We start from the raw sequence: 22,001 nt of genomic DNA on the forward strand, positions 1-22,001 counted from the left end.
GGAGAAATCTCTGAGGAAACATCATGAAAAATCGCTTGAAAAATCCCTGGAAGAATGAAGGAATCCCTGCACCAGCTGCTGGTGGAATTTTTGAGAAAACTTCTGGATGAATCTCATTAAAAATATTACCGGATCAATCTATGAAGGAATCGCTGGAGGCATTCCTGCAGGAACTCTTTAAATTACTCCTTGTGTAATCCTCTAAAGATATTTCTGGAGGAATCTTTGGAATAATCCTTGGTGAAATCCGTGAAGAAACTTCTGGTAGGAATTGCTAAAGGTACTCCTGGAGCCCTATCTGAGCCGGTCTGAAAAAATCTAGTTGTGATTAGAAGTTCTTCCTAGAGGAATCTCTGGAAAAAATCTTTGTGGAATCCCTGGAAAATCGCTGCTTGGATCACTGTAAAAATTATCTTGGAGTAATTTCTGTAACATCCCTGGGGAGAACTTCGAAAAAATCCTGGAGACTCTGGAGAATTTTTTTCCGTCATCAATGTTTTCATTATCAATCTGAACAAATGAGTTATTTGTTTTCCTGTTGTTCTACACAACCACGGCATAAAAATAAACAAGGCAGTCTCTTTACTGATGTAAATATCAAGTTTCATTGTAAACATGTGACGTCACTTCTATTGTACCATATACCTTCCGGACCACTAGCTCATTTTTTTCGAAAATTTGTTCGAGGTGGATAGGAATGACGTCGTCAAGTAGCTGTCAGTTTTCGGAATATATCACCTTCTTAATTTTAGTACACCGTGTACACAACATTCTACGGTTGCTATGCAACGCAAGTTCGACGCTAGGACAGGACGTGACAGCTCAACTAAGATTGCCCCGTTGTTTTTCTGCCGATAATCTTGACGATACAATTGCCAGTGTTACCAGTATCCTTTTTGAGCAAAAATTGTGAACAAATTCAAATATCAAGGCGCATAATTTAATTGTTTCTTGCACGTTTCATTCATTTACTGCGATAGAGGATGTAATGTTTTTGAAAACTCAGATTTAAATTCAAAACCGGCAATATTTTTAGAGAAAATTGACACAAAATCTATTATATCGGTCTAAATTAGGTATTTTTTATATGTTTTAGTGTTGTATAAACATATGCTTTGTAATAATATCGAATATAGATAGATTTGAAACAAAATGATTTTATGAAAAATTTCCAAACTTTTGATGCAAACTCTAATCGATGAACTAGCAACAAAGTGCCCTGTTGCAATCCAACTCAACGATGTGAAAGTAGGCTCACAGACAAACAGACGTCACACTCTCACCGATGTCCATCGACCACCTTTTTAACGGCCGATTCAAATATATGGTAGGTGGCCAATCCACCAAACGCAGCGCTCGCATCGTTTTTGTTCGCGTTTGACGTTTACACACTACCGCCATCTGTTGGTCCATCGGCCAAACACACCGATTTTAGCATTGGGCGTACATGTCCTCGTGACTATGATTTTGATCGGGATTTGTTCCAAGTGTTACGTCTGTTTGTCTGTGGTAGGCTTTTGCCAAAACGACCAATGAGAAGTGGTCTTGTTTGACAGGCAATTGGTTTCGTTTTTGTACTTTGACCTGTCACGTCTTGTCTTAGGTTCGACGAACCAACATTTTTGAATACACGAATATGTTCCTATAAAATGTTTGCTGGTGGTTCGTGCACATATTACACAGTTCGCGCAAACATTCGTGGAACTTGCACAAATGTTCGTGCATAGCGCGCACCCTGTAATCAAGGCTTTAGTCTTCGGGATATTCTGTTATTCTCAATCAGTTTTGATAAGGAGCTATAAGCTCTTGACGTTCATGATATGTGCTATGGAGCTACATGCTCTCACTTCGTTTGCTAATTTCCTTTTAACGGACTCCATCCAAATTCTTACGCCTACCCATTTATCCTATTTTTTTATCCAATTTGGTAGATGACGGAATAGACTCAAATTTGACGATGACACAAATCTCCCAATTGACTGGAAACGGCCTTCTGATTGAAACGTAGCATATGTTGCCTGATGAGCCTAATAAATACGGTATTGGGTTAATTTAGGGTCGTTGTTTGAATCTTATCAAACCATTTCAATTGCATACATGAAATAGCTAGAGATTGAAACAATTGATGTGCCTTAATCGCAGAACACATCCAATCCGATGTGACAAATTGACGATTTATTTTACTGATTTATGGCTCCAAAATCTAAACACTGCCTACGAGAAATAGAAGATGATCCTCCTCCGAATGAATATGTCTCCAGATAAGTGCGCACAATTTGCATTAATTCAATTTATCGTTCATCGTGTGTCGCCAAAAAAGATACACGAAAATCCCCCAATTACTCACAACGCGAATCCATCTGAGCTTTTCGCGGGAACGCTGGGTGACGCCTTAATTCAGCCTCCCACTTACAGTCGGCGTCGAAATGAAATCAACGTAAGCTGTATTTTTTTCGCTCTTTCACGAATTCATTCCTCGTTTCCGCGAAAGCCTTGATTACCGCGCGACTGCTCAAAGTTAAATCCTGATGACGGGCGGTGCCTTGATCTGGCTTCAGAGGAATTCGCGTGCGGAACCAGAGGGAGCCACCCAAATGAGTATCGGTGTCACTTCCGCGAATTGTAAAAATTGTTCACTATTTAAAAGTGGGTATCGCTAAGTACGGTCTCTAAAGCCACCAGGGTGAATGAGAATTCATAATAAATTACGTCATCAACCGCTACAATCGACATAGGTCAGTGACGTTGCTGTTGTTGATAGAATGCTAAAAATGTCTCATAACCGTATAAATTCACTTTTCAACGAACTAACATGTTCCAAAATACATGGTTAGAATAATCCAGAGTTTTTTTTTATGAAATCGTGCCCTTCAGGTTAATTATCAGAACTTCAAGTCTGAAACACTTCCTGTATGAACTGGTGTTCCTCTTAGCAGCATTTTGGTATCAATATTATACAATATTCCTACATCTGACATACTTGAGTTACTTAAAAGATTCCCAAAATCTTTGTTTGCGGATGACATAGTCCTCTCCGCCGAAGGCCGAAGCCTGAGTGTCATCTGTAGAAGATTGCAAAAAAATTGTGGATATTTATTAGATATCTTCAAGAGAGGGGTTCCAATTTGTTCCGTAAGCTGTTTTTTTTTGTAGGGCCCTCAAACTTGACTTCTCACCAAGAAAACCCCCTAACTACACCACTGAGCCAATCCATCCACTCGCCAGTTTCCGTCACGCAGTTTGCATTTCAAGTGCCACCAGGGCTACTGGTTGGTATCACGGCATCCGGTATATTTTCGCTTCACGTGCTACCGATACGGAAAACAAATTGACGTTTTTCGGTCCTGTTTCGCGTGACGTACGTTTACACAATGGCGGCGAAATGTGACGTGAAACCGTGCAACCTGTGGTTGCTCGCGAGTCCTGATTGGAAAAAATATGCGCCTCGCGCGATCTGGGTCTTCGTCGGGGTTCCCGTTTTTTAATACATATCTGATGGTTTTCCGCTGTTTTAGATTCGATGCCACTCTAGAGCTAAGTAGTAGACGGTGAACGGCACTTGTTTAACATTCATTTCACGACGACGCCATCAACGAAAGCGGTAAGCAAACGCAAAGTACCGTACCCACGGTTGACCTTAACTATTTTGAAGGCATTTTCTGGTATGGGGCAGAGCGACAGGATTCGATCCCTCGTCTCGTGCAAAATTATCCTGATAGCAACCGTTTGGCTTGAGTAGGGTTTATTGTTTTCCAATCAGGGGAATGGCGGTTTAGTTGGCACCAGAGTCGTTGATAAGCGGATGATGATTGTATTTCCCGAAGGGTTTTTCCAAATGCGGATTGTTTTATCCGCTTTGGATCCAATTTAATTCACTAACTCGCGAAATAGTATAAATTATAATATTTTTCGCTAAAATTCAAGATATGGTGTAATTTATTTTGGAGTTTCAATCTTTCCAAGGATAAATTATGTTACAAATACAATAATTTTCCAATCTTACTCAACATTTCATTTATGAATCGAATCAGCCATCTGAACTTACTTTACATATTTATCGTGGTGCAACGTCCCTCATAACTTGTCAAAACATGTTTACTCAGTTCGGGGATGCTTGTCTTTAACTCCTAGAATGTCCTATGGTTCCTAGGTCTTGCTCCATTTCGTTTGAGCCAAATTCACGCGGTAAACGCTGTGTATTTCAGCTATTCATATGTTGTTTAACTGCCATCCTGATGTTCGGCCTGTAAGTCATTCAGGTGTTCATAGTAATGCTTCTTCCACATTTCAGTCACCTTAGGCTCATCAAAGGTTTTGCAAGATCCGTAGAATTTCTTGTAGAATTTGAGCGTTTTGTAAGAATGTCAAATCTTTTTTATTTCTTCACACTCGAACTTTATCTATCGGGGCCTCTTATCCGGGAAACGAATTATTTGCTATCTGTTTGTATTACTCCACATTTTTACGAGTATCCTGCTGCTGCATCAATAATCGCGTTTCTTTATTCTCGATTAAAACCACTTCAAATCAATCATTCCATGGATGGCCAAGCAGAAGCAAAATCATTCATAGCGTACCATGTATAAGTTCATTTATTTAGTTTTCTTCTAAATAGATAACACTGAATCAACAACTTCACGCCATAATACTTGGTTCGTGGCCACATCCCTCCATCCTCGGTTCTGCCCCACGCTCACCAAATCGCTGTGCACTTGATCTGCCCATCTAACTCGCAGCGTTCCACGCCTTTCTGTACCAACCGGATTCGAAGCGAACAATATCTTGCAGGGTTGCTGTTAGGCATTCTTGCAACATGCCCTGCTCATCGTAGCCTGCCAGCTTTGGATCTTCTGGATACTGAGTTTGCCGTAGAGTTGGGCGAGCTCGTGGTTCATCCTTCGCCGCCACACTGTTTTCCTGCACACCGCTTAAGATCTTCGTAAGCGTTCCAATTGCTTGCAGAATCTCCACTTTTTATACCCATAATGTATAATCAGCGTTTTGTACACGGTACATTTGGAGACGGGGTGAATATATCTTCTGGAGCCCCTAGAAGACACGACTTCCACAGATGATGTGCCTGCGTATTCTATGACTTACGTTGTTGTCAGCCGTCAACAAGGATCTGAGGTAGACGAACTCATCAACCACTTCAAAAGTATACTCGTATATCGTAATACTGCTTCCTAGACGAACCCTGTCACGCTCGAATCGACTACTAGCGTGCATTTTGTTTTTGACGCATACACTACCAAGTCCAAGTCCAAGTCCATATCATCCGCGAAGCAAACAAATTGACTGGATTATTGTTTTTATTTAAATATTATAATTTTTGAACAAATTATTGCAAAAATATCCTAATTTTTAACATAACTTTATTCAAAAAGTTGCAAATTTTTGCTTAAACTTATCAATAATCCCAACGTTATATTTCATCAACCAAATGTCAAAGTTTGCCGGATGTATATTTTGATATATTTGAGATATCTGAATTGAAAATTACCACCTTTTTCATATAAATAGAATAGACTAATTACTAATTTTATAATTGTACCCCAAGACTTTCGACACATTGCGTCAGTCAAGATTTATTAACCAAATACTTTTTGTTAGTTAGGTGTTTCAGTACAAGTAAGTAAAAGTTAATCAAATTCATCTATTGTTACAGCATCACGTTTGATTTTCAACTAAAGATGCTTGAATTTCACATGATCGTGTAAATTTAAAGAGCATTTGATTGAGAAATAAGCGATTTGTCGTTGACATTTCAGTTTATTTTGATGCTCCAAATATGTACATAAACTGAAATTTACAGCATACTTTTAGCTGTGTACGTTCTAAAACTTTGCCGAAGACACGAAATAAAAAAAGTTTGTAACGCAGCGCCCCCTATGCGGCGAAATTTCCAACTAACTTTTATGATCAAACTAAAGTACAAACAAATCCAAGATAAGTCTCCTTTGACACCAATCCGAGAAAATGCACTCCTAAAGCGCTAGACGTCTGTTTGGCTAAATTCTGCTCTTGGCCCAGTGTGCAATGTAAACATTTGGCCCATTGTCGAAATAAGCTGTCTTATTGCTCCTGGGTTGTTTGATAGCTTTGCAAACATAACGTTGGCCTTCTGCCTCCAAGTCATTCAGGTGTTCATCGTAGGGCTTCTTCCATCTTTCAGCCATCTAACGCTCATCAAGGCAACTGCAAGATCCGTAGAATTTTTTTGTAAAATTTGCGCGTTTCATGAAAGTGACACATCTCCTCCATTTCTTCACACTCTAACTCTATCAATCAGTGCTTCTTACCCTGATCTTGTCAAAATTTATCAACACGTCTATTAAGACTTAGTGAGTGTTGTAAACGACTAAGCGTAGACATTACTCGCTTAAAAATAATTTATGAACCTGTGTAGATTTTGGCCAAAATTTCAGATTGTTCTGAAGGCCTTAGCATTATTCTAGGTTATTTTACTTTTTTTTAATCCCCTTCTGCATCGTTAATTATTACAAATGACTGGACTGTTCTCTTTTTGTATGAAAACATTTTGTTCCCAAATAATAAAAAGAGTTTTGAAAGGAAGTTCATGTGATTAACCCTACCTAACCCAAAGATGTTCTGGAATGGCTTTGGTCACAATACTCCGAATCTATACTTTCCCCTTACTCACGAAACCTCAACTAATAGTGAAGCAATCCTCAGAATTCAATAAATAAATATTGAGTTATGCTCAAATACGAGCAATTTGAATTTTGTATGTCAGCCCCGTGGCATACTGGTTTTAATGATTATAAGCTAATTAACTGCATTCATTACTTCACATTTGGTCTTCCTTAGCCGAGTTGTTAGAGTCCACGGCTACCAAGCAAAGCCTTGCTGGAAGTGTCGGATCGTTTCGTAATGGTAATTGCCTTGACTTCCCTGGGCATAGAGTATAATCGTATCTGCCACACGATATACGAATGCGAAAAATGCCAACTTTGGCCAAGAAAGCTCTCAGTAAAAAACTGTGAAAGTGCTCATAAGCATACTAAGCTGAAAAGCAGGCTCTGTCCCAGTGAGGACGTTATGCCAATAAGAAGAAGAAGATGACATCACCTAACGTGGGAGCCGGCAAGTCACTTTTGCTACGCCTCCTGCGGTGTTTTGTCTTCAAGTTATTCAGGTGTTCATTGTTATACTTCTTCCACCTTTAAGTCACTTCACGCTTTTTGAATCATTTGCAAGATTCGTAGAGTTTCTAGTAGAATTTTTGCGTTTCGTGAGAGTAACACATTTATTTTCATTTGTTCAGACTCCAATTCTGTCGGAGCTTCGTATCCTGGAAAAAATTTGTTAGCTATCTTTTTGCATTGCTCCACATTTTGACGAGTTCTCTGCTGTACCTTCAATAATTGCGTTCCCGTGGACGCCCTCGTCAGCCATACCGATATATCAATACCTCCTGCCATCTTGGCCTTCTTCTTCTTTCTGGCGTTACGTCCCAACTGGTACAAAGCCTGCTTCTCAAATTTGTGTTCTTATGAGCACTTCCACAGTTATTAATTGAGAGCTTTCTTTGCCGATTGACCATTTTTGCATGTGTATATCATGTGACAGGTACGAAGATACTCTATGCCCTGGGAATCGACAAAAAATTCCTTTACGAAAAGATCCTCGACCAGCGGGATTCGAACCCATGACCCTCAGCATGGTCATGCTGAATAGCTGCGCGTTTACCACTACGGCTATATGGGCCCCTTGGCCTTCTGCCTCCAAGTCAATCACGTGTACATCGTAGGGCTTCTTCCACCTTTCAGCCACCTAACGCTCATCAAAGCATTTGCAAGATCTGAAATATTTCTTGTAAAATTTGCACGTTTCATGAAAGTGACACATCTTCTCCGTTTCATGACACTTCAACTCTATCAATCGGCGCTTCTTATCCTGGAAAAGAGTTGTTTTCAATCTTTTTGTTTTGGTCCACATTTTGACGAATTCCCTGCTGCAGCTTTGATAACCGTGCCCTGTACTCCTCGGATGTAAATTTTTCAAATTAAGCGAGATTTTTAGATCTTGACAAAAAAAACAAATTCTTTTGCTGTAACTTTTGGCTTGGCAAAATTCAGCGAAATCTTTCTGAAATCTGACACAAATGTTTAAGTGAGATTTCAAAAAAGTTCTTTTCTTTTCAGATTCTTTTCATTATATCTTCCAGGAATTCTTCCGAGATTATTCAAACTGATTGCTTTACAAGAACCAAGCATGAAAAACTTTTTATGATGATAATGCTCTATTTCATCTCACATTCCGGTATTGATAAACTGTAGAGGAATTCTAGAGGCATTGAACTATAATCAAAAACAAATCATTCCTTTGGGAAAACTTATCAATTATTTCAACATCTGAATCAAGTTTGGTGTTCGTAAAGTTTGCATCAGATACAAGATCCTTTCAAATTTCTGGAAAACACTTCGAAATCCCTTATAAACTCTGAAATTTCCTTAGGAACTTTTTTGGATCTTCCTGGAAATAAATTTACTCAGGAATGGCCGCGCTTTCAGCGATTGCTTACATTATCACGCCTGTGTGCATGTACTCAGTACATGATATTACCGGTTTTGGGAGAAAACAATTTCCCCCACAACTCACTTTTAGGAACATTTCGACCAGTTCCCATTCGGAATTCTTGTAAACCAAAGCGATACTGAACATAAAGCAAATTAGAAACATTACTTCTGCCACAACTTTCCGAGTGATATGGATCAATTGCCATAATCAGATCAATTAAACAATTTTCTCCGAAAATTGCGTTTTAACAGATCATCTGGATTTCGAACATTCCATCGCAGGCTTGAATACCTGATGATGCTATTCCATACGGCAGACAATTAATCGTTCCATAAAAAATATAAAATTTCCATAAAAAATGCAAAATTTGCCAGTAAAGAAACAAGGGTAAAATCAACAGAAAAGTTAAAAATTTACATAAAAAAATAAAGAAGTGCATAGAAAAAACAAAATGTTCCACAAATAAAAAAATTTTGAGCAATAAATAGATTCAAAAGTGCAGTAGAATCGACAATAATCTCACTAAAAATATCGAATTTTACATTTAAAAACCTCAAAATGTCCCTATTTTCTTCACAAAAAGCAAGAAATAATTATAAATTTTCCACAAAAAAAGCCAAAATTTGCTATAAATAAATAATAATTCGCCCACAATAAATCAACAATTTCCATTCAAAAAATCAATAAGAGCAATCGAGCAATTCTCGCTGAAACCAGGCCGCCATCGGCACCCATCGTTAGAATTCCAATTTTATGTCACTGATCGCTAGTTTTTGATAAAACTTAAGGGTGGTCCTTTCTGTTTTCTCAAATTGTACGCCAGCTAGCTGAACAGTTTTCGAAAAAGCCCATTTTTTGATAAATCTTGGGTATTTCTTCACGTGGTATGTCTCATATTTCGCTTGAAACACATAGCAAACTTAGTGGCATCGTATAGAGAAAGAATATAGCTTTCATTTGAAATCGAAAAAAAATTGGCGGCCATTTTGAATTTGGGCGCCATCTTGAATTTTGTTAGAAAAATCGATTTTCACCATTAGCGCACCGCTAGTTTTGAATACTGAGATCACCATCAGAAAGCTGAGGAAAAATTGCGTAAGATAGGCTACAGAAACTAGGTGAGCAATGGTATTTACCCTATCAAATGAGCGATTTTCTAAATCATGCTCTACGATTTTGACGTATATGACGAGTGTAATCAATACAAAAATCTTTTTTTGTACTACAAAGAAACAAGTTTTCAATCTTTGGTGTTTTATTCGAGTCGAGTAAAGAATAAGAATATTATTTTAAGTGAAAAAATCTGGCGGCCATCTTGGATTTTGACGCCATCTTGATTTTAAGTAGCAGAATGAATTTGTCACCTTGATAGCACTCAGCATGTCGAAATTAGTCGCTACCAATAAAAAAAGGTTACGTATACTCTTACGACATATCTTTGAATTCAGTTATAATGAATAAATAAATGAAAACCGGCCAAAAACATTGATTGTTTTAAACAAACACTTTTTTTACCATATGCATTGTTGTTCATTGAATGAAGTTTATAGATTGGGCAACGGGATATTTGTGAGTCTTGTGGTAATATCTGTAGTTTTAACGTAAAACATTGACAAAAGTGCATTGATTTAGAATGAATATCTCACATTTTCAAGCAAAAAACACATTCTTGATTTTCTGAGCCATAAAGCATCATGCATGTGAAAAATAGCGAAATTGAAAGATGAGAAGCAGGTTTTGTTCTAATGTGGACGTAATGCCGAAACGCAGGTGTATTATTTCGAGATTGGAAAATCTGGCAACCATCTTGGATTTCGACTCCATCTTGGTTTTTAGCAGTTAATTGATGTTTTACCATATCAGTGCTCATCATGTTGAACTATGAGGTCTCCGTTAAAAAATAACAATCAGATTCTATTTGTCTTATCTTATCTCAGCTGTTCAACTGATTGTTCATTTCTATCAATGGTTTAGACCAAATAAATGAAAGAAATAATGGTCTTTTCCAACTCGAAGATATGTAGAAGAATCATTCAAGTAGCACAAAAGCGTTAAAAATCATATTTGATCATTTGTTTTTAAAGCTAGTTAAGCTGAGGGGTTGGCTCTGTTCCAGTAGGGACGTAACGTCAGGAAAAAGAAGAACAACAAGAATAATAAGTGTAATGGTAGCATTGAAATTCAACATGTTGAGTGCTAACAAGGTGAAAACTCATTCTACTACTTAAATCCAAGATGGCCGCCAGATTTTTTCACTTAAAATAATATTTTTATTCTTTACTCGACTCGATAAAACACCAAAGGTTGAAAACTTGTTTCTTTGTAGTACAAAAAATTTGTTTGCATTGATTGCACTCGCCATATACGTCAAAATCGTAGAACATGATTTAGAAAATCGTTCATTTGATAGGGTAAATACCATTGCTCACCTAGTTTCTGTAGCCTATCTTACGCAATTTTTCCTCAGCTTTCTGATGGTGATCTCAGAATTCAAAACTAGCAGTGCGCTAATGGTGAAAAAACGATTTTTCTAACAAAATTCAAGATGGCGCCTAAATTCAAAATGGCCGCCAAAGTTTTTTCAAGTTTAAATGAAAGCTTTATCCTTTCTCTATACGATGCCACTAAGTTTGCTATGTGTTCCAAGCGAAATATGAGACATAGGGTAGGTGTACCAGTTATGACCATAGTGGTTCCCTATTTCGCAATACGTGATATCTTGTATGCTTTTACATTTTGAAAAATTTTTTGTGTTTTAGCAGTAAAATTAAGTACAAATCTTGATGTTAAAACATTCAAAAAGATTAAAATGTAAAAGTTATCCAAATTTTGCATATGGCCAAATAGGGAACCACTATGGCCATAACTGGTACACTTTCCCTATACCGTGAAGAAATACCCAAGATTTATCAAAATATGGGCTTTTTCGAAAACTGTTCAGCTAGCTGGCGTACGAGGGGTCCACCAATTTGAGAAAACAGAAAGGACCACCCTTAAGTTTTATCAAAAACTAGCGATCAGTGACATAAAATTGGAATTCTAACGATGGGTGCCGATGGCGGCCTGGTTTCAGCGAGAATTGCTCAATAGCAGTAAATGCAAAGTTGCAATAAACAAACCCTACAGAGCAATTCAAAATGACAATCAATACATGAAAATGTTGTAGAAAATTCCAATATTTAAGTAAAACTTTCCATAAAAATAACGTAATTTTCCAATAATGAGTAATAATGTGTGTAATGGATTTCATAAATTTTCAGTCAAACTGAAGCATTGTTTCCACAATTGGAGCTAATTAGTCGTCGTATGTAGATGTAGTAATTGTATTTTAGAGTACGATAATTAACTACGTAAGAATTTAGGGGAGGGGAGAGCAGGGAGATGGGCCGGGTTTGAAAAAATATTTCTTGCCATATAGAAAACATTAATGTTTCATACAAAAAATTATACATGGAGGGGAGGCGAGGTTTCGAAAAATCTCAAAAAAATGTTTTTTAATACACCCCATCGTTAGTCGCTACACTTTATTTATGGAAAATTTTGTTTTTTTCTATGCACTTCTTTATTTTTTCATGTAAATTTTTTACATTTCTGTTGATTTTACCCTTGTTTCTTTACTGACAAATTTTGCATTTTTATGGAAATTTTATATTTTTTTATGGGACGTTAATATTTTAGCCTATTCCATACTAATGGTGGATGATACATGTAGCCATTTTTCATTGGAACTCTGAAACCATTTTGTGAACTGCAACAACTCTCTCTGCTCGTAGGCTGCATGAGGTTCATCGAATCGCTGAAGGCAAAGTCATTCCATCTGCCCTGAATACGACTAAATGACTTATGTCAAACAATGTACCCTCGCAAACACACACAGCGGTATGTGACGTACCGCTGTCCATTAGCCAGATAACTATCGAACACACAGAGTAATTAAATGAACCACCCACCTCGCCCCACGCTCCCCCCGTGTCCTGGTTCAACTTCTCCGGTCTCCGGTAATACATCTAGGTCGGCAGCCTATAATTCGCCAACATAAACGATGGGTTCATTCGTGTATTCGACTCTTACCCGAGCAAAAAAGTATGGCAAAAGATTGGTATTAAAATAAAATACCAGCGTACCAAAGTATGTTCTTGATAAAGGGGTAATAAAATGCAAATACCAAAAATCAATACCATAAGTTTCAATTATTAAAACGGGTACAACTGTTATTAACTGAGATCTTTCTTTGCCAAATTGGCCATTCATGCATTCATATATCGTGTGGGAAGTACGATGTTTCTCTATGCCCAGGGAAGTCAAAGAACTTTACATTACGAAAAGATCCTGGACCGACTGGGAATCGTGTGATTGTTGTACGCATGTCATTTTATTCTGCTCGGGACATGCAGCGTACCCATTCGACTGTCAGGGATTGGTTCCGTTCCGGTGAAATATGTGTGCGGTCGCCCATTACGGTTTTCGGGATCCGAATAACAGCATTATATTCAATATTTCATCGGTAACAGCTATCGACAGCATGATGTCGATTTTAATTTTTAAACTTCCAGTTCGGTTTTGAGTACGGTCGGTTTGATTTTCGGTCGGTTCGGTTCGGCTGGGAAACTCTCAACTCTCCCCTTCCTCGAACTCAGCAGCATCGATTACCTGATGCGCAGTCCCAACAAAGAACGGAGGACGAATGATCGCGAGTCGGAAACTTTGTCTTGGGGGAAGAATAGGGTGATGCACGCTTGTTACATCATCGGGGATCCTAAACGAGGTACTAATTGTGAAGAGTGCATACTTTTTAATATATAAGTCAGAAAAAATAATGTTTCACAAGGATCTATGTCCTACTTTGATAACTCAGGATTTTGCTTTCCTACCCTAATAGAATCAGAGTGATAGAAAGAGGACCCAACCCACCGTTGCCAGTTGAGCAGCGTTTTGTTTGCCTTGCATAGGTGTTGCCAGGTTTTTCATTCGGGGGGTTGACGAGAGACCTCAAAAACTCATTCACGAAAGTCAAACAAAAAGGACCAGGTATCCATTTTTTTTTCATAAAACTTATCTAATTTTCCACGTAAAAAGTCTCACATTTCCCTTGAAACACATATGAAATTAGGTGGCAACACGGAGAAAGAATCAAACCTTCAAATGAAGTAAAACAAAATTTGGCATCTTTTTTAATTTTGAATGTTTTTGTTTCAAATTCATTTATATTCGATATTAAGTTCAAAGCATGTGTTCAGACAATACTAGAACATATAAAAAATACCTAATTTAGACCAATATAATGGATTTTCTGTCATTTTTCTCTAAAAATATCGCCGGCTTTGAACTTCAACCAGAGTTTAAAAAAACATCCTCTATTGCAGTGAATGAATGAAGCGTGCAAAAAACAATCAAATTATGCACCCTAATATTTGAATTTGTTCACAAGATTTGCTCAAAAAACAAAAAATACTGGTAACACTAGTAATCGTATCGTTAAGGTTATCGGCTGAAAAGCAACGGAGTAGTCTTAGTTGAGCTGCTACGTCCTGTCCTAGGCCTGGTCGTCTTTGGAAAAGAAAGTCATTAAATTGAGAGTCAAGTGCAAGTGCTGTGAAAGATTGAGTTAATCTAAGAAGAACGATTAAAAGAGGCTGCAGCCAAAGGATGAGAGAGATGAAGGAACCATCGTTCGCCCTTGACCAGGAGAGAAGGAGAAGTTTGAGTGATCGGTATAGAGCGCTGCATATGACGGGCCTAACCTCACTTATTTGACAGCTGCTGGTCCTGTTGTTTACGTTTCGGACTTAGTCGTTTTTTCCATCATTTTTTCATCTTCGCTTTTCTATCACCAGCATGCTGATGGTGACGATTTTCCACGGTAGGAAGATAGAATAATACGATCCGTGGGTATCTGCAGTGGATTTGACCTCTCCTCGCAGCAAACTTTCACGAAATTAAGAATGATTCGAAAAAAGTACTAAGTCCAAACTGTAAACAACAGGACCAGTACCTGTCAAAATTGATGCGTGACGTCACAGTGCAGTGGAGTATAGGCAGTGTTGTGAAAAACTCAATTTCTCAAAACTCATGCATAAGATTTTTCATGCGTGAGTTGTCAATCACGCAACTCAGCAGTCAAAACATCATGGATGAGTTGGCTCACCTTTCTGACTCATTGTCTCGTATTTCCACAGTTTACTCATACACGGCAAGAATTTCTTGTTAGTCTGGTAAAATTATAGTAATCCTTTCTAACGTAAACAACAACATTTAGGTTTTACGAGTTTTTGACGGGTTTTGCGACTGAATCATTTTTACGGTTTGAGTTGATTGAGTTGATTTTGCATCAAAATCTCAAGCGTGAGATTTGCGAAGCAGATCTCTAATGAGTTTGCTCTCACGGGAGAGCGTTTTGATTGAGATTTGAGTGTGAGTATTAACACTGGGTATAGATACAGCGAAGAAGGAGCTGCAGTGTGCTGGGACCCGAAGAAGTAAAGAAAGAGGAGGTAGGAGTAGTGATGAGAAAGTGGGTGGCGTCGTTGTGGACAGACGCAAGGAAAGAGAAGGGAAAGATCAGGAGAGAGAGAGAGGAACAGGAAGTAGAACGTCAAGGAGGAGAGAATTAAAGAGTGCACAGAGAACGAAATAGAAGGAGTTTTATTCGAGCCAATCTACAATTGTTTTCTTTCGCGGAGGGCCACGAGCGTAGTAGCGACCCTGAAGCCGGGGTTCTCATCTCGTCTGGGAGTAACACGGCCTGCAAGCAATAATATGAAACATTCACTCGAAAGCGAGGTTGCCGTATCTCCAACCAAGCTAAGTGTTTCAATTTCCAATGCGCTTTCTACTTGTTCGCCGAATGACAAGTTAATTAGGTACAAGTAACGGCAACAAAAAGATTCACTACTTAAGTACTCCGTGTGCGAAGGCATCCGATTGCTGTAGCGAATGATTAGTTACATTCCGATTCCACGCGAGGCATTCGTGTTTGAGAGCTAATCAGCGCTCACTGACTGGAAAAACACCAGGCGGATTGATTCAGTAAGCGCGAAATATGTACATTCCCCTGAATGCATTTAGAACACATTCTTTCGTATCTCTCATTTGAGAGCGGATTGATTCCCTCTTCGCTCCATCTCAATCGTTTGCGATTTGTCGGGATAGGCCAGGGGAAGTGGTTCACCCAGAGTGAATTTATATCAGAGAAAAAGTAGATTTTGTATGAAAATTGACAGGAAAATGAATGACAAGTTTTTCCCTACTCCTGGCCTATTGCGCTCACCCTAGCAGCGCTCGGCTGTTTGTGAACATTTGATGGCAGCAGATACTTTGCTATTTCTTTCATAGGTAACGTTTGGGCGAGTGAGTGAATTTTCCCATGCTTGCCTACAATAATGAAAAATATATCTGAAACAATTTCTAGGAGAATTCCTGCCAAGAGTAATTTTATGTCAATGTTCATAGTAAATTTGTTATCTTCTTCTTTCTGGCGTTACGTCCCAACTGGGACAAAGCCTGCTTTTCAGATTAGTGTTCTTATGAGTTTGCATTTTGATAAGACTTTTAAAAGAAAATTTCAGTAAAAGTTTTTAAAGGGATCTTTGAAGGTTTACAGTGTCATCAATGGATGAATCCCAAGAGAGCAATTGGGGTTTATTTCTGTAAGATTATCTTGTAACATTATTTTGCGAAGATATTCTTCTTCATTTTTCTGGCGTTACGTCCTGAATGGGACAAAACCTGCTTCTCAGCGTAGTGTTCTTATGAGCTCTTTGGGCACAGTTATTAACAGTTATTACGGAGAAACTCTATGCCCAGGAAAGTTGAAAAAATCCTTTCGTTAAATTGATAAATTTTAAGCGAAGCTCTTCGTTAATTTAGGAATTGTTCATGTTTTTTTTTTGTAAAATAACTAGTATTACTTTCAGTGCTTTGCGAAGACCCAAGCATTCCGAGTCATTTTCGGGCGTTCACAGTGTTTTTTTATGGCTTCGTTCGTTTACCCAGTGCTTTGGGAAGACCCAAGCAGTCCGATTCATTTTCACGTGCTCGGAGTGTGTTTTTGGTGGCTTCGTTCGTTTGCTCAGTGCTTTGCGAAGACCCAAGCTGTCCGATTCATTTTTTGCGCGCTCGAAGTGTTGTTGTTTTTCAGTTAGCACTTCATTCGCGTGCCATCGGAGTTATTTTACATTCCTGCTTATACGTGTTGACGCTGCGATTGTAACTGTTCACTCGAGGATGGATTACCAATTGGTGAGCACGTTTCATGCTTGTAATAACACATTTGTATCATAACATGTATTTTTTTTTATGAATTTGTTGAACAATCTATGAATAGTTCGTCACTTTAAGTGTTGACATATGCGCTTTTTTATGTTTTATAAAATTTCGAGATTCAAACCTTTGAATAGTTCGATGTTTAAGATGTCGACGCATTGATAGATAATTTTTTAAACAGAGGTTACATGAATCGCATCACTTACCAAGGTGAATCCTGATCATGTAGCTTTGAAGCCCTCCCACTAACAAAACTCCTTCCCGTGGCAACCATGAAGATGCAGAGGTATACTCGGTCTTTAGTAACAATTGATGTCACACTAATATTCCTCCCCTTCCCCGATGACCGTAAGGACGTGGCCGGCGCCGTTATTGACATTACTAATTTCAGAGTCCTCGAAAATGTACATTGAAGATGGTATGCTACTTCCAAGCTACATCTGTTGGTTCCCTGTACAATTTCGATGATTATTGTCAATCACGGAGTAGCAACTACGAATTGTACGGTCATCAATGCTCATGCTCATGTAAAATAACTAGGAGGATTACATGGATGAACTTCTCGATGAATTCTTAAATTAGCATAAGCATTAGCATTAAGCAATTCGCACAAATTCGTAGGTGGTACAGTCCTAGACCGTTGTATGAGGGTTGCCTCCTTCCCGTCCGTTACCATAGTCAAATATTTGGGACCAACCCTTGACTCTTAGACAAGATTGACGCATTCTCCAACAAATGAAAGCTGTCCTGGCTACGTCCTTGCAAATGCCGAGGAATGGGAAGGAATGATTAATTGAACACCTACTTAAGAAAGAAGCAGAGAACTCTACGACCTTTAATAGGTGTTACGGGATATTGTGGAATGTTAATGGGATGGGAAAGACCATAGACATAGGTATTTCCCCCTCATATCCTGGCTGAAAAAGCCTTAGCTATAGCGCCATTGATCGCTCATCTTCTCGATGAATTCTTAAATTACCATTTAAAAAGAAAAAAAATTGCTGTGTTGCTCGTTATAAATCGTTGAGGCTCTCCCAAGAACGATATATGGAATCACTGGAACAATTATAGAAAAAAATATTTGAAGGAATATGAAAAGGAATCGCTAGGTGATGTGCTGGCGAAAATTGTAGAAATTATTTGACAAATTCTTCAGAAAACCGAACCACGGGTTACATGCGGTTCTCCGTTTGTTTTTTAGCGGTCCTCGACTCATTTTGAATTTTAATATGGTATGGCCTGTGTTCCCATCCAAATCGTACGTTCTTATCATCATTCGTTTCTGCATAACGCACTACAAGGGCAGTTTCGACAAGAATACATGAAAGCAGCGAAATTAATCATCTGTTGATTAACCAATGAAACTAGATATAAACTTTTCATATGTTACACTATATTCATTTCATGACAGGTTACAGGGAGTGAACGCCATTCAGACGGCGTTCGGCAGAGACTGTTGCATTAGTCAAGCGTGAGTGACTTGTGAGTTATTTTGCTGCCAGATGCACTTCCTGTTCTTATCGGGAATTTTAGGGAATGTTCTAGAAGTCCTCAACAACCGAGCTGGCTAAAGCGTAGTCCGCAGCTGAAAAGTAGTGTGCAAAAAGATAGTACAAGAAACGATCAAGGAAAGATTCCGCTATCGAAATTACGTGAGCTGTTCGCAGCTGATAAATAGAGTCAATTTCGTAACGTTCGTAACGCATGCCGTTCAAAGCAAATGGAGTTGTAAATGGAGGTATCTAGAAGAGAGGTAGTTTAATGTGTCAGAATGTTGGACTCTCCATTTTGAAGGTGACAGCTGGCGAGTTTGTTTTGGTTTGAAGATGCTAACGTAAGACGTACACCTCCTGACATTTTTTCATTGCCACAATCCGTCCCGCATCGTTCGTTTCTCTAATTCACCCATATCATGGGATAAATTTAGCATCAGACTAGCTTCTTTTGACGTGAATCAATAAAATATTTAAATTTCACAACCTCTGAAACACACACTCGAAAGAACATAAGCATTACTCAGAAATGCGGGCAAAAATTTCCACTTCACCTGCACGGAGAAAATGAAGTATTCAAAAGTGAGTTCATTCTACTCAATTCAGGGGTTTCGTGCGTTAACCTTATTTTTAGTTGATGAAGTAGAAGTTGTTTTCATTAGCAGCCGTGCGAAAAAATACCTACTGGCTAAGTTCTTTTCACTCAATCGGCAGATCAAATAACTCAACTTCCAGTACTATGCTACTTACTCAAATTTGAGGTAACGCACAAAGGTTCGGTTTTTGGGTTGTTTTGCTCTTCGCTCTCTGACAACAACAGAAGTAGCGAATGAAATAGGAAGAGAAAAATAACTCAAAAATAAGTTAAAAATACTCAAATATGGGTCTTCCGTTTTTTCCTTGTGAAGGATTTGTTTTATGTGGTAATGATGGAAACGATAAATGCAAACAAACTCGCAAGCTGTCACTTCCACCTACCCTGCAGCTGACCTCTCCTTGCACTCACTGACTGCTTAGATGGAAGAACCTCCATTCAAGAAATCTTGGCTTTGCTCAATAAGGCAATGCATGAGACAGCTACGATCAGCTGTTTTCTGTTTACCATGTTGAGCTTTTAACGTTTTGTGAGCTGTTCGATTACAAAGGAAAATGTAAAAATCCAACAAGACTTGCATGTTTTGTTACCCTTTCGTTTCGGTTACATGCACACTAGGGTGCGGCTTATTTTTCGAAAGTGCTCAAAACCAAAAATTCGTGTGCTCTACTGAATTCAAATCACATTAAAAGAGAAACCTCAAAATCTGAGCCAAAAATATTAACATTTAGAGGTGGCGCAAGCGTCTTGAAGGTGAATTTTCAAGTTATAAAAAATGACCTTCAGTGAAGCAAACATAACTTTGTTATTTTTCAACCAATTTCAAAACTTTTAGCACCATTATCTTTAAAATTAAATTTATGAAAACATTGTAGAACATCCAATTTGTCTACAATCAAAACTAGTCTTAGTTTGAAATACTTTTAACCAATTTTTTTCTTATTTTACTAAAAATTTCAATTTTGTTTGACCATAACTTCCTAAATACTCGATCGATTGCAAATCTTTTTACATGTTTTTGAAGCAAATTTAGTTGTTTTCAAACCTTCCGTACAACACATTTTTCTTAAAAAATGTTTTGACCAAGCTATTCGACAAAAACTACCCAAAAACATGATGTTTTAATGGAAAAATCAAATTTCTTCGGCTTATTTAAGTTTTTTTGCCGGAAATTGCATTTTTTATATAAAACTTAAATGTATAAAGCATCTTGCCTTAATTAATAGTTGAATAGTGCATATATTTAAAAAAATATGCAAACATATTTTTGTTATAAAATTATTAAAAAAAAATTGCAAAGTCCTTCTAAAAGGTTTAACAAATGAGAAAAACCAGTTTCAGCTTTAGAGATAATATTTAAGTGGCAAAAAATTGAAAAAACTGGCATTTTTCGTTAAAAAATCGTGTTTTTGTGCATTTTGTGCTTAATAACTTGGTCAAAACATTTTTTTAGTGAAATGAGATGTATGAAAGGTTTGAAAACAATTGAAAAAGCTTCAAAAGCATGTAAAAAGATTTGGAATCGGTTAAGCAATCATGAAGTTATGGCCAAACAAAGTTGAAATTTTTAGTAGAATGAGGAAAAATTTGGAATAAATTAGTTTTAACTAAAATCTGTTTTAATTTTAGACAAATTTGATGTTCTACAAAGTTCTCATAAATTTAATTTTGCAGGTATGGATGCTTAAAGGTTTAAAATTGCCTGAAAAATAACAAAGTTATGTTTACTTCACTGAAGGTCATTTTTTATAACCTGAAAATTCACCTTCAAGACGCTTGCGCCACCTCTAAATGTAAATATTTTTGGCTCAGATTTTGAGGCTTCTCTTTTAATGTGATTTGAATTCAGTAGAGCACACGAATTTTTAGTTTTGAGAACTTCTGAAAAATAAGCCGCACCCTAATGCACACGTTTAGCTGTCAGTCCTATAATGTAAATTTTCTCATGGATAGTGTAGTAAGAGTGACATTTATTTTGGTAAAAAGCAGCTTTGAGAGATTTTTTTTAACTGTTCTATGCATAGTTTAAAACTGAAGCAGGGATGTCAAGTCATTATTCCAAGAATCTGGTAGATTTTGAAAATTTTGCCTGGAACAGTCTGGATCTCCTATGTCGTACATGGAGAAACTTACAAGTTATTTACTAAACCTTACAAAATCATTACAAAATTTTATCTTTGTCTTCCAGATTTTTGTAAAATAGTGCCTTAAAAATCTGGAATATTCCAGACAAATCTGGAAGGTTGACAACGCTGGGCTGAAGTGAAGTGGAACCGAGCTGGTTAAAGCTCAAACAGTGTAAATAGTGAAAGCTCAATAGAGTGCTAAGAGGAAAAGTAATCCCACCGTGTGTTCTTTCCTGCGATAAAGAAACTCCCGCATAAGGACTACGGCGCATCAGCAGCCTGCATGTTATGATTTCATTATGAACGGTTTTTTATACTATTGGAATCATTTTAAGCTTCCTTTTCAATTTTCTCTCATAAAGAAAATGAAGTTCCTTTATATCTGTAAGGTTTCTTGAAATGCTTCGGGAACGTTTTCTTCACTTTTGGAGGTCTTGGAGACTAGATATTACTAGTTTTCTTCAAATTTATCATAGCTTGGCCTCCTCCCCTTGGATATCTTTTATGGCCCTATTTCATAGCTCACAGATTGCTCGATTAATTTACTTGGCCAATGCATTTTCTCTTAAATGGGGACTTCCATTGATGTTTATTTTCGTCTTAAAATTTCTAAGGAAGTTCCAAACTTTCTTACAGATGGTAAACCGTTAGTTTCAATTATTTTCGTGTTTGTATGATTCTATGTATTCGGGAAAATTCTCGTTTTCATATGTAAATATACTAGGCTACACATGAGCAAGAAATATCAGCACCACTGTAAGCAAATCCAAAGATATTGCTGAAGGGGATTCTACCAACTCGCACAAAAATGGTGCAAAGGCAAAACTGACAGAAATGAAACAGAAACCGCTGGGCGCTGCAGGTGACTTGGTCAGATGAATACCAGACGTCTATATGTACGATCGTGAGATATGCAATTATTAGTCAAGATGGCTTCCGAGCCTAATAGCAAAGGACTTGCCCTTGTTCGTAGTTCGGGCC

Source organism: Aedes aegypti, chromosome 2 (genome assembly GCF_002204515.2).
Source record: "Aedes aegypti strain LVP_AGWG chromosome 2, AaegL5.0 Primary Assembly, whole genome shotgun sequence".
Classification (NCBI taxonomy): domain Eukaryota; kingdom Metazoa; phylum Arthropoda; class Insecta; order Diptera; family Culicidae; genus Aedes; species Aedes aegypti.